We start from the raw sequence: 10,646 nt of genomic DNA, 5'->3' as shown, positions 1-10,646 counted from the left end.
CGTGGGGCCTATCACACAAAACAGTCATGAGTCTTACACTAATCAATATAAACAAACCGGTACTGACCCTTTTATTTGCCCATTTGATGGTCGGATCATCAATATTCTCAACCATTAAATGGGTAGGCCCAACTTTTCTTGGGCCACATAAGAGTTCATATCGATTTGAGGGTACTAACCCTCACTTGCGCAAGCCGAATAATATGGTCATGGTCATCTTATCAAAATTAATGTGTCCTTTGTTGTCAGAAGTGGACCCACCTTATATGATCCACACCGCGTATGGCTTGGATCGTATAAAAATGTCCGTCTTAATACAAATTTTTCACATAGACAGTGAATGAGAGTTCAATAGAAAAGGTTATGATATAAAATTACACGTAATGTAAGATAATACAACTATGCATGAAAGCCTAGCAGAGTTGGCTGTCGCTAGTCTTAAAGAGAATACAAACTAAGTAATTTAATACTAAGACTTACAAGTCAATATTAGGTCCAATCACATAAACTATAATTGATATGTTATTTAAGAAACTAGTTTTGTTGATGCAATTTTCTGACAGACTTTTTGTATAGACTTTTCTTGGACCCGAACAAGTGTAAAGAAGGATAAAGGAGGCCCTGGCTAGTACAAGAGACTCTCTATTGCCTAAGTCAGGATTGAGGTCTTTATAGATTAGGGTAGGATCTCCAGAAAAGAGATACCAGTCGAGTGTTTAGGGTTTTTTCAGTGAACATACCTTGGACAGCGAGATGTACTCATATATGAATACAGCTATCATTAATGTCCTTTTACAAAACAAACGAAAAGAAAAAGGGGAAAAATATAAATCCTGGATTAACCAAGCAGCTCTCTCTCAGAAGCTTGCCAAAAAACGAGAGAGAAAAATTCAAGAAAATACCATGGAATAAAAGCGTCGGTTGTATGGCGACCCATATGTGGAATTTTAATATTAGCCCTCTTTTCAACTAATGAATGAGGGTTGGGTTTGGTTGGTATTCTCCAAAAGAAATGAATAAATAGGTTATATTGCTTGATGCTCCCATAAAAAATGACTTAGTGGACCATGTCGGTACGATAGAATATATGTTAGGTTAGAAAGCCAAAGCAAAAGAAGTCTGCCATGGACCAAAGCCACCTTAGACCAAAAAGCTACCCAAAGCACTCTCTTTTAAAGAGCATGCTACACGAGCTCACAAAGTGCACGCTTTCTTACTGATCTTGGCTTGACTGACTTTCTCTCTGTCTCTCTAGTGAGAGATGCTCACGCACAAGTAGTTCTCCATGCACTTAGTTTACATGTGGGGCCCATCAAGGTGTTTGAATGACATCTTGTTCATTCAGTAATGTGATTTCACCGTGAAAATGGAATGCTCTATGGAGATAAGATCAATTCAACTTCTAGATGCACCCCATATGAATGTGGAGTTTTGGGGTTGTTTTTCATGGCCTGCCTCACCTGATAGTTGGATCAACCTCACTTTTGAAGCATCCCCCAACGTACTACTTGTGTATGACAGCTGGTGGTGGGACTATCATATATGACCACATCATCTTTCCAGCCAAGGCGCTCGATTGTGGAGGACATCCGTGCCATAAAAATGAGGCTGCAATTTCATTCATCAAGAGGGAAATGATGATAAGACTCAAAATAAACCCGTGGCCCACCCAGTAAGCAGATCATATAGATTTTCAAGAATGGTGATTGTTATGGAAAAAATTGAATTGATCAGCTGTATGAGACACATAGTAAAGAATTAGTAGAATTAACTACTTGAACTACCGATGTGTCTACAACCAAAAAAGCTGAGTTGAGCAAGGAAGCTTAATGGCCAAGCCATACTGATCAACTAAGCTCATTAATAAGATTCATCGACTGACCTTTACTTCGAATATCAATCTCGACCTCGGATGCCAACTTCGAGATCGAGTATCAACCTAAATCACAACATAGAAATATCTGAAGAGAGTCTTGCATCGTATATGAGTACATTGATCCAACGAGATCTTAGCCGAAAATTACTCCAATCGAAGCAAAATCAGATATATTTTTGAGAGCAGATTGCAACCCTAATCGGACCCCTCCAGTGTGTCTGGCAGATCCATTCATATATGCAGAAATTGTATAAATATACCACCCTACTTTATGGGAGAAGTACCAGCAAAAATCCCAACTCCAGCCACATCTATTCGAAATTCAACTATATGACTTTGGCAGTGGAAGTCCCGGCCACAACTAGTGCCCCCATTGTCTATTGTCTTTTTATTAAGTGTAAGTGTTCATAATCCCATGGGTGAAGTTGCAGGTTCAACCAAATCTATGTGATAACAGTGATCGTCATGGTGGGGACTACCATTTTAGTGGGTACTAATCATGTCATGCACAAATTGTACATTGACTAGGAAAGTTGGCATTGTACCACAACTTGTAGTACCTTAGTTGCCTGCATGGGATCAGCTCTCTAATAACATCATACCACACATTGTGTGTACAATGTGAGTAGAGCTAGCACTAGGTAGAATGACGTTTTGGGCTTACCAACTTGACCGGGTTTTAGTGAAGTCATGATTTTTTTATTTTTTAAAACTCAGCAACTCGGACCGGCTCATCTAGTCTTGATTCGAATTATGACGCCCAAGTTAGGGATGACACGTACGAGTTACCAAATTGGGCATATTTCGAGGATAACTGGTTGCACCTGAACATATCAGATTCAACCAACCAATTCCAACTTAGTTCATATGCATTGCTAATTCTACTCGAATGAGTTAGAGAAGGAAGAGATAAGAAAGACCCATGGAGATTGTGGTCAGAAATCCATAATAGAGTCGGACCACAACACTGAATTTATCATCTTCATGGGTCAAGTATATCGAGTTCTAGGCTGGGCTTTGCCCAAATAACATGGTTAGAAGGAATGGGCAGTGCTGTAGCTGGGCTTAGGAATCTGCTAATGTGTTGGGCGTGATTATTTTATCTTGGCTTTCAAACTGGGCTCGGGCCTGAATTATGGGCTGGTCAGGGTCGGTCTGACTCTCACCCAACCCTAACCAAGAGCTTCCCCTTCAGGGCTTAGTATTTGGAGGAATGACACTGTGACATGATAGGCACTAGGAAATGCAGACGGTCCCTAACTGTGGCGTACCGTGCCCCACCGCCATGAACAATGGACGGTCGGATCTGTAGATTCACCGGATCAAGATCCGGATTTTGATCAGACCGGATCCACTACAAAGCTATGTATACAAAATGATATGGGGGGTCCAACATGACGAGTGTATGCAATCCAAATCGTCCATCATGTGCAACTACTCAGGTTCTTTTTAGTAGTTGAAAATTAGGCAGATCCAAAACTTAAGTGGGCCACACCACAGGGAACAGTTGGGATGGAGATGCCCACTGATAAAAACATTAATCCAGATTGTATTTGGAGCCCACCACGTTTTGTGTATGCCATCCAATCCATTCAGATGATGAACCCTGCCTGGGTTAATGTAAAAAACCAAATATCAAACCATTCCAAAGTAAAATGCTAAAAATCTGGAGAATGAAAGTTAGGACAGAAAATGGAATGATCACCTACATCCGACTGCAAGCTAACTTAACATGCAACCCTCCCAATATAACACGTATATATAGAGCAATTGATCCATGCAAAAAGATAGATCCATCATGAGGATCACCGATCCCCAAAATCATGTTGATCCACACATTTGGTGGGCCATACTTGTATGTTGGGTCAGACTATGGGTGTCCACTGATTCCAACAGTATGGCCCACCTGATGAGGGGACCAGTGTGATTTTGATGAGGGGTGATCTCAACGGTGAATCTCAATCCAATGAATATTTATCTTTTTATTATTATTTTTTTTAACACACTACATGAACACTCAAACCTATGACTTCAGCGCTAAAATGCATTCTGTCTACCACTGAGCCATGTGTTATAACCACAATCACCGTTATCCAAAACACTATAATGAATCTCAGTTAAATAATATTTATATTATTTCCAAATAGGCCTATTCGAGTTCATGATATTTGGTGTGTTTGGTTGCACTAAATCAACCGATTGAATTATGAAATATACTGAAATGGTGATATAAGTGCAACCAAACATAGCCTTAACCAAAAAAACCTTTTTTACTTTTCTTTTTTATTTTAAACTTGAATGCAATTAATGTAAACTTAAAGGAGTTTGAAATATAGATTTTATCACCATAGGCTATATTATTAACATAATTGGTCACATACAGGTATGATTTGTTAGTTTTAGGGGTATTCTGAAACATCCAAGTCATCTATTAAGTACTGAGTTAGTGCATGCAGTCAAATGAAGTTTGTGATACGCAAGAAGGAAAAGACTTATAAAATGGCAGGAGTGAACAGAGCTTTTGCACATTTTTATTAATCCATGAATAGAATCTATATAGACTAAAGATCCATGAATATTCTATTATATCCTCATTTGAAAGAATCAATAGAAAAAAAAAGTTAAAAATTAAAAAAAAAAAAAATTCTTATGAAAATGTCATGGAATAAAAGGGTTTATTGTATTAGTATCCATTGATTGTATGAATATTAACCCTCTTCTCAACTAATGAATGAAATGCACTAGGTTAGAAAGCCAAAACAAAAGAAGCCACCATAGACTAAAAAGCTGCCTGGGTTCCTCTTTCCATGAAGCATGGTACACGGCTTTCCTAGTGTGTGCTTGCTAAGACTGGCAACACAAACTTGATGACCTCTCTCTCTCTCTCTCTCTCTCTCACACACACACACACACAAAACTATTGTACATCCAATTAATCGGCATGAGAGACCCACGAAAAGGTGTCCATATGACACCTTACCCAGCAAGGTTGTCCCATCATGAAAATGATACTCAAAAATCAAGTTAGAACCAAACATTAGATGCACCCTCATGAATGTTTTGGGTGGTTGTTCATCATTTTCAATGGTGTGCCCCACCTGATAGTTGGATCCACTTGACTTTTGGGGCATTTGGCCAACGATCCAATCGTGTGTGACAGCTTGTGGTAAGACTACTATATAGGTAAAAATCAACTTCTTGAAATAAAAATGTTGAAATAATGAACAACAACCAATAAGATAAAAATAATGAATTATGAATAGAGTTGACGGTTGAATTCCATAAATAATATGACTGGAATTGCCTATAATGATAGAAAACTGGAACACTTTTTCATGCTCCTTATTCATAGACTTGGTAGTTTGAAAAAAGATTGGCTGAAATTGAAAATCCACTCATTAAATGAGTAAACGGTTGAATTGGATTCGGTTTGGCAGTACCAATGAAATCAAGTCTAGCTCCCATTTCTCATTGAATTAACCAATCAACTTATTATTGGATGTTCATTTCTTATTTGATAATATTCGCAAAAAATATTCAACATATTTCAATTTATTATTATAATGAGAATAAATCCTACTATTACTTAAAAAAATCAATTTGATCCTATACTTGCGTAGTTTTTCCCTAGACAAGATACCTAATATTTACAACAATTTGGTAATTAGGGTTGATATATTGCCGTAATATACTTGTGAGATACAACAATTATTAGGAAATAATCAAGTTAGATCTGTAGCTATGAGTGCTATAAATGGCCTAATTTAGAAGTGGAAGTGATTGACAAGGGAACACCTCTTGTATACCATAAAAACAGTAGGATCTATCATGAAGATCACAAGGACAAAAATTCAGGGTATTCCACTCATCAGGTGGGAAACAATGGCTAAATGACGATCTGATTCAACATGAACTTGTAGCCCACCCAGTAAGCAGATGAGCCTGATCTTTTAGAAGGATGATCTTGATGGTGGGGGAACATAAACTTGTAGCCCACCCAATAAGCATATCAGCCACATTTTTTAGAAGGGTGATTTTCATTGTGGGGAATACCGTTTCAATGCTACGGATGTCCTGAACAATTTGTACGTTGATACAAACGTTGACATTGTACCACAACTAGTGGTACCTTTGTTGGGACACGGATTGCATGTTGAGTCGGACGGTGGGAAGTTCCTACAGTTGAATGCTAGGTGGACCCCACCATGATGCTTGTGAGATATCCGTCACGTCCATATGCTAATGTGTTTGGCTGTGATCATCTTATATATCTTGGATCTCCAATTGGGCTCTGGTCTGGATTTTGCGCTGATCAGGTTCGGTCTGATTTTTTTCCTGACCCTAACCAAGAGCATGACCTTCATGGCTAGGTATTGGAGGAATGATACTATGACATGACATGCACTAAGAAATGCTGATGGTCCCTAATCGTGCCGTACAGTGCCCAACGATGTGATTGACGGTCAAGGTTGTGGAGGTCATGATTAGGGCTGCAATGGACATTCGGATCTGCGGATTCACGGGATCAAGATCCGGATCCACTACAAAGCTTTGTACATTGAGCTCCAACTACAGATGATATGTGGGGTCCACCATGATGTGTGCATAACATTCAATCCATCCATCATGTTCGGTCACTTAGGTTCTCCTTGGAATCTGAAATCAGGCAGATCCAAAACTCAAGTGGGTCACTTCGCAGGGAAGAGTTGGGATGGGAACGGCAGCTATTAAAAATATTCTACATTGTATATGGGGCCCACCGTGTTTTGTGTTCGCCATCCAATCCAGTCAGATGATACATCCCAATTGGTTTAATGGAGTACTAAACCAGGTATCCTGCCATTCCAAAATTCACATTGGCTGCACTGTGCTGTTTTAAAGGTTTTAGCCATGATTTTGGAAGGTGTGGCCTGCTTAAGTTTTGGATGGGCCTGTTTTTGGTCAACTAGGAGAACATGCTGGATTCACATGATGGACGGATTAGATGTCATTCACACATCACCACAGATTCCATGCATCGAATTGTAGGTTAAGCTTATTAGAGGTGGGCATAAGTCGAGTTGGACTGAGTTAGGTCTAACCTGACTTGTTAAGTCCAATCCAACTTGATCCGGTTTTGAAAAATGTCTAACCCAAATTTAATCCGACTTGGTACGGAGTCCTACATGCCTGACTCGATCCGAGTCCGAGTCTAGGCTAGGCTGATCCGAACCGCGTCCGACCCAATTAGAAATTTTGAGTCGGATCGAGTTGGCACTGATTCGGATCGGGTCATCGGGCTGGACGGAAGGGATAAAATACATAAATCATGGTGGACCTCATAGAGTTTACTCGGAGTTACTCGGTATGTAATCCACCTCTTTCCATCTCCACCATTTCTTATGTGTGGTTCATTCTCTTAATATTAAAATAAATAAATAAATAACTAACTAAAAAAAACTTTTAAAAAAAAATCAGACACGCACCTAATGAGTCGCTGGCTGCCACTTGCCAGGCGGAAGAGGAGAGAAGAGAGAGAAAGAGAGGAGGAGGAGGAAGGCCTGTGCCGATGGGTGCCAAACAGGAATGGATTGGATTTTTCAGATCGGTACGTGCGGCGGGTAAAATATAAAGGATTAAAAATTAGGTTTATATACACACACACACACTATACCCGACAACCCAAGTCAAGTTGGGTTTTCAATTGGGTCAAGTCTAACGGATTGAGTTTTGGGCCGAGTTACTGAGTAACTTGAACTCAACTCTGTTTGAGTTCGGATTAGGTGAAGCCTACTCGGTTATGACCAACTCACCTATTCAGTTCAGGTCAAGTCAGACGAGTCGAGTCAGTTCGTGCCCAGCTCTACCTACAAAGGCAAAGCTTTTATGGTAAATGCAGCCTCCTAATGGATTCGGGCCTATGGATTCGGATCCGGTTCCCTGCCATGAGTCACCCCAAAAAATCTGTCCAACTCAGCCCAACCCGGACGAGTCACCTCACGACTCAGGCAAGTCGCAAGTCAAGTAATGACCAAACGAGTCCAAAATACTACGCAACTCTCTACCCACATCGGATCCAATTCACATTCATAAATCTGCTGGGGCTGGACCCGACACAATGACCTGAACCCGACAAGTTGCCTACTATGCATTTTTATGGTACTGCCAGCATTGGACACGCACCACCGTTCCAGCTAATCATGAATCTCAGGAATTGGAGAACGCCTTAGATTTCTTATGTACTCAAGCTCTCTACGGCCCCGATTATCTCAAGGATCTTGTAGTAGATTCTTGGTCATTGATTGTGGACCCACTCTCTTTATCTCTTCTGCCGTCCATTTCGATGTTGTCAGACAACTGATTGTGATTCTCTAATAATTGAGACCTTGTATAATTGGTAACTCATGGTGGGGCCCACATGATGAAAAGCATGAGCATTGCAATGGTCCATTCGAACCCTCTCCTCATTGGTCACCACAGATATCCTTCCATCCCATCAATGCCATAGAAAATGGCCCTTTTGTATCATTTACAACTAAAAAGTATCAATTAAAAACATAGATAATCCATTTGCTAAAGTCCACCATTAACAGCCGTCTGATCCGTGGTCCCAAGTTTATAACAAACAAGTCCAACAATCCAAAGGTTAGAATCATCTGATCACTGTAATTTTTCAAAGTGACACATACAGACTGGTATTAACTATAGTTCAAAAACCCAAAAACTGGACTCCAAGTTCAGCCAGGCCGGGTTCACTTGAAGACCCGACTCCTCTCAACTTGATATTTAACAAAATTAAATAAAGAAGAATTTAAGTGCCTGTTTGGCCAGGCAGATCCCACGGTATTAGGAGGGATGGGATCGGCAATATCCTGGGATAGGCATGACGAGCGTCAATCCCATGGATCTTAAGACAATCCACTGACATCACCATCATTATCTTAAAATTGATCCTATCCCTTGGTTGGATGGATCGAATGGTAAAATCTTGGGATATGCAGGGCATGCCAAACAGACCCAGTGAACTTGCCCGGGGAAATAAGCAATCGCATGGATCTTAAGACAATCCACTGACACCACCATCATTACCTTAAAATTGATCCCATCCCTCCTAATACCATGGGATCTGCCCAGCCAAACAGGCCCTTAAATACTAATAGCTATTTAGATTAGGATGACTTCAAAAATAATAATAATAATAAACAACTTACTCTAAAACCTAAAACCTAGGTTTAATGCAAGTTGGTAATAGTGCATGTAGACGACTGTTAAGAGGGCCCACCATTCATTAGTCAAAAGTTGGGTGGCACCATTGGCTTTTCTGCACACGTGTCTTATCTCCTTATTGTTCTCCAACTCAGCATCTAATTATTGCTGTTAGGGTTCATAGTAACTTGAAATTTTGTGCTCAATTATTACATACTTGGGATTTAAGTTCTTTGCTAGGTTGGCACCTGCCGTCATTAAAAATGTATGGTATGATCATCTCATGTGGTTTATTAAATCCTGTCAAGTCAGGTCAGTTGGAATATTAGCGGTGATTTAGTTTTCAAATAATTTAATTCAGTTGACTTAGGACACATTACATGGTGAGCATGTCATTATGATTGTTTGTAGTGACCTAATGATGTAGAGCGGGTCGCGGACAGTTACATGGCCAAGATGGATCAGAAAAGGCCCGGTCGACGACAGAAGTGATCCAAACCATCGAACCTTAAATCGGGCGTATCTTGCAATTCGGAATGAGTTATCTGACATAAAATATATGATTTTGGGGTAGAACGAGCTACTAAAGCCAACCAACCCCGCTATGCCGGGTTGCGCAGCCCGGAATTGCGAAAAACCCTTAGATCAATGGTCGTTTCCCCGTTTTAATTTCGTTTTTACTATAAATAGTAAGTTTTAGTTTGATTATAACTCTTCATCCGTCGGGCTTTAGGAGTTGCGCCCAACGTGAAAAGAGCTTAGAATAATTAGGAGAACGGTTTGGTGAAGCCAATAGACACTTACTATTTTTGCAAAACCACAGACTAGTAGACATCACGACTGCCTATAAATAGTAAGTTTACTATTTATAGTAAGTCGCGGATTCTAGGAGTTTGAGTTGTAGTTTGATTCTAATTTCTTTCTCATTGCTTGGTACCCCTATTTAAAGGGTTGTGAACTCGTTTTTAGTCATCAATTAATCAATTTCGAATTTATTAGAATTTATTTCTATTTTCTGCTTTCTTTCCTCGTGGATTCGAGAAGTCTCTGTGAGGAGTCCAGAGAAGCTCCGTGGATTCGGAGTAGTTATCCTCATCACGTTCATCCCTGCGTCACCTAACATGGCTGTATTTGATTGGGTCATATGTCAATATCATCTTATCTCTAGCAGCGGCACGTGCCTAATTAAATCTCGCCATAGTGGCTCACTAAGTCACCATATAATCCACTCTCACCAACTTGAGACTCATCAAAATCAGCCAAACAGCTGTGATGTGGCTGTGAATAGATCACGACAAATTTCCCTTTTTGTGCGGCAACCGAAAGAAGCGAAATCATTAAGTGGTTTGCTTGTATTGATTATCCAACCACCCTTGTTTGTCACAAGTCAATTTTGAAAAATGATCAATTGAATCTGAGCTGTTGATTGGTAGGATGGCCCATCAGGCTTCCATGCAGGGCTCATTGACATACAGTGTCCGTCGGCAGGGTTGGTGCGCGCCTAAAATCTAAGCTGGCTTATTTATTGAGCTTGGCTTGAGTTGTGTCTAAGTGCCCCGGCTCGGCCTACCTACTGAGGGTTTTA

The sequence above is a fragment of the Magnolia sinica genome, chromosome 16, assembly GCF_029962835.1.
Source record: "Magnolia sinica isolate HGM2019 chromosome 16, MsV1, whole genome shotgun sequence".
In the NCBI taxonomy this organism is placed as follows: domain Eukaryota; kingdom Viridiplantae; phylum Streptophyta; class Magnoliopsida; order Magnoliales; family Magnoliaceae; genus Magnolia; species Magnolia sinica.
This window is presented reverse-complemented; position numbering follows the sequence as displayed.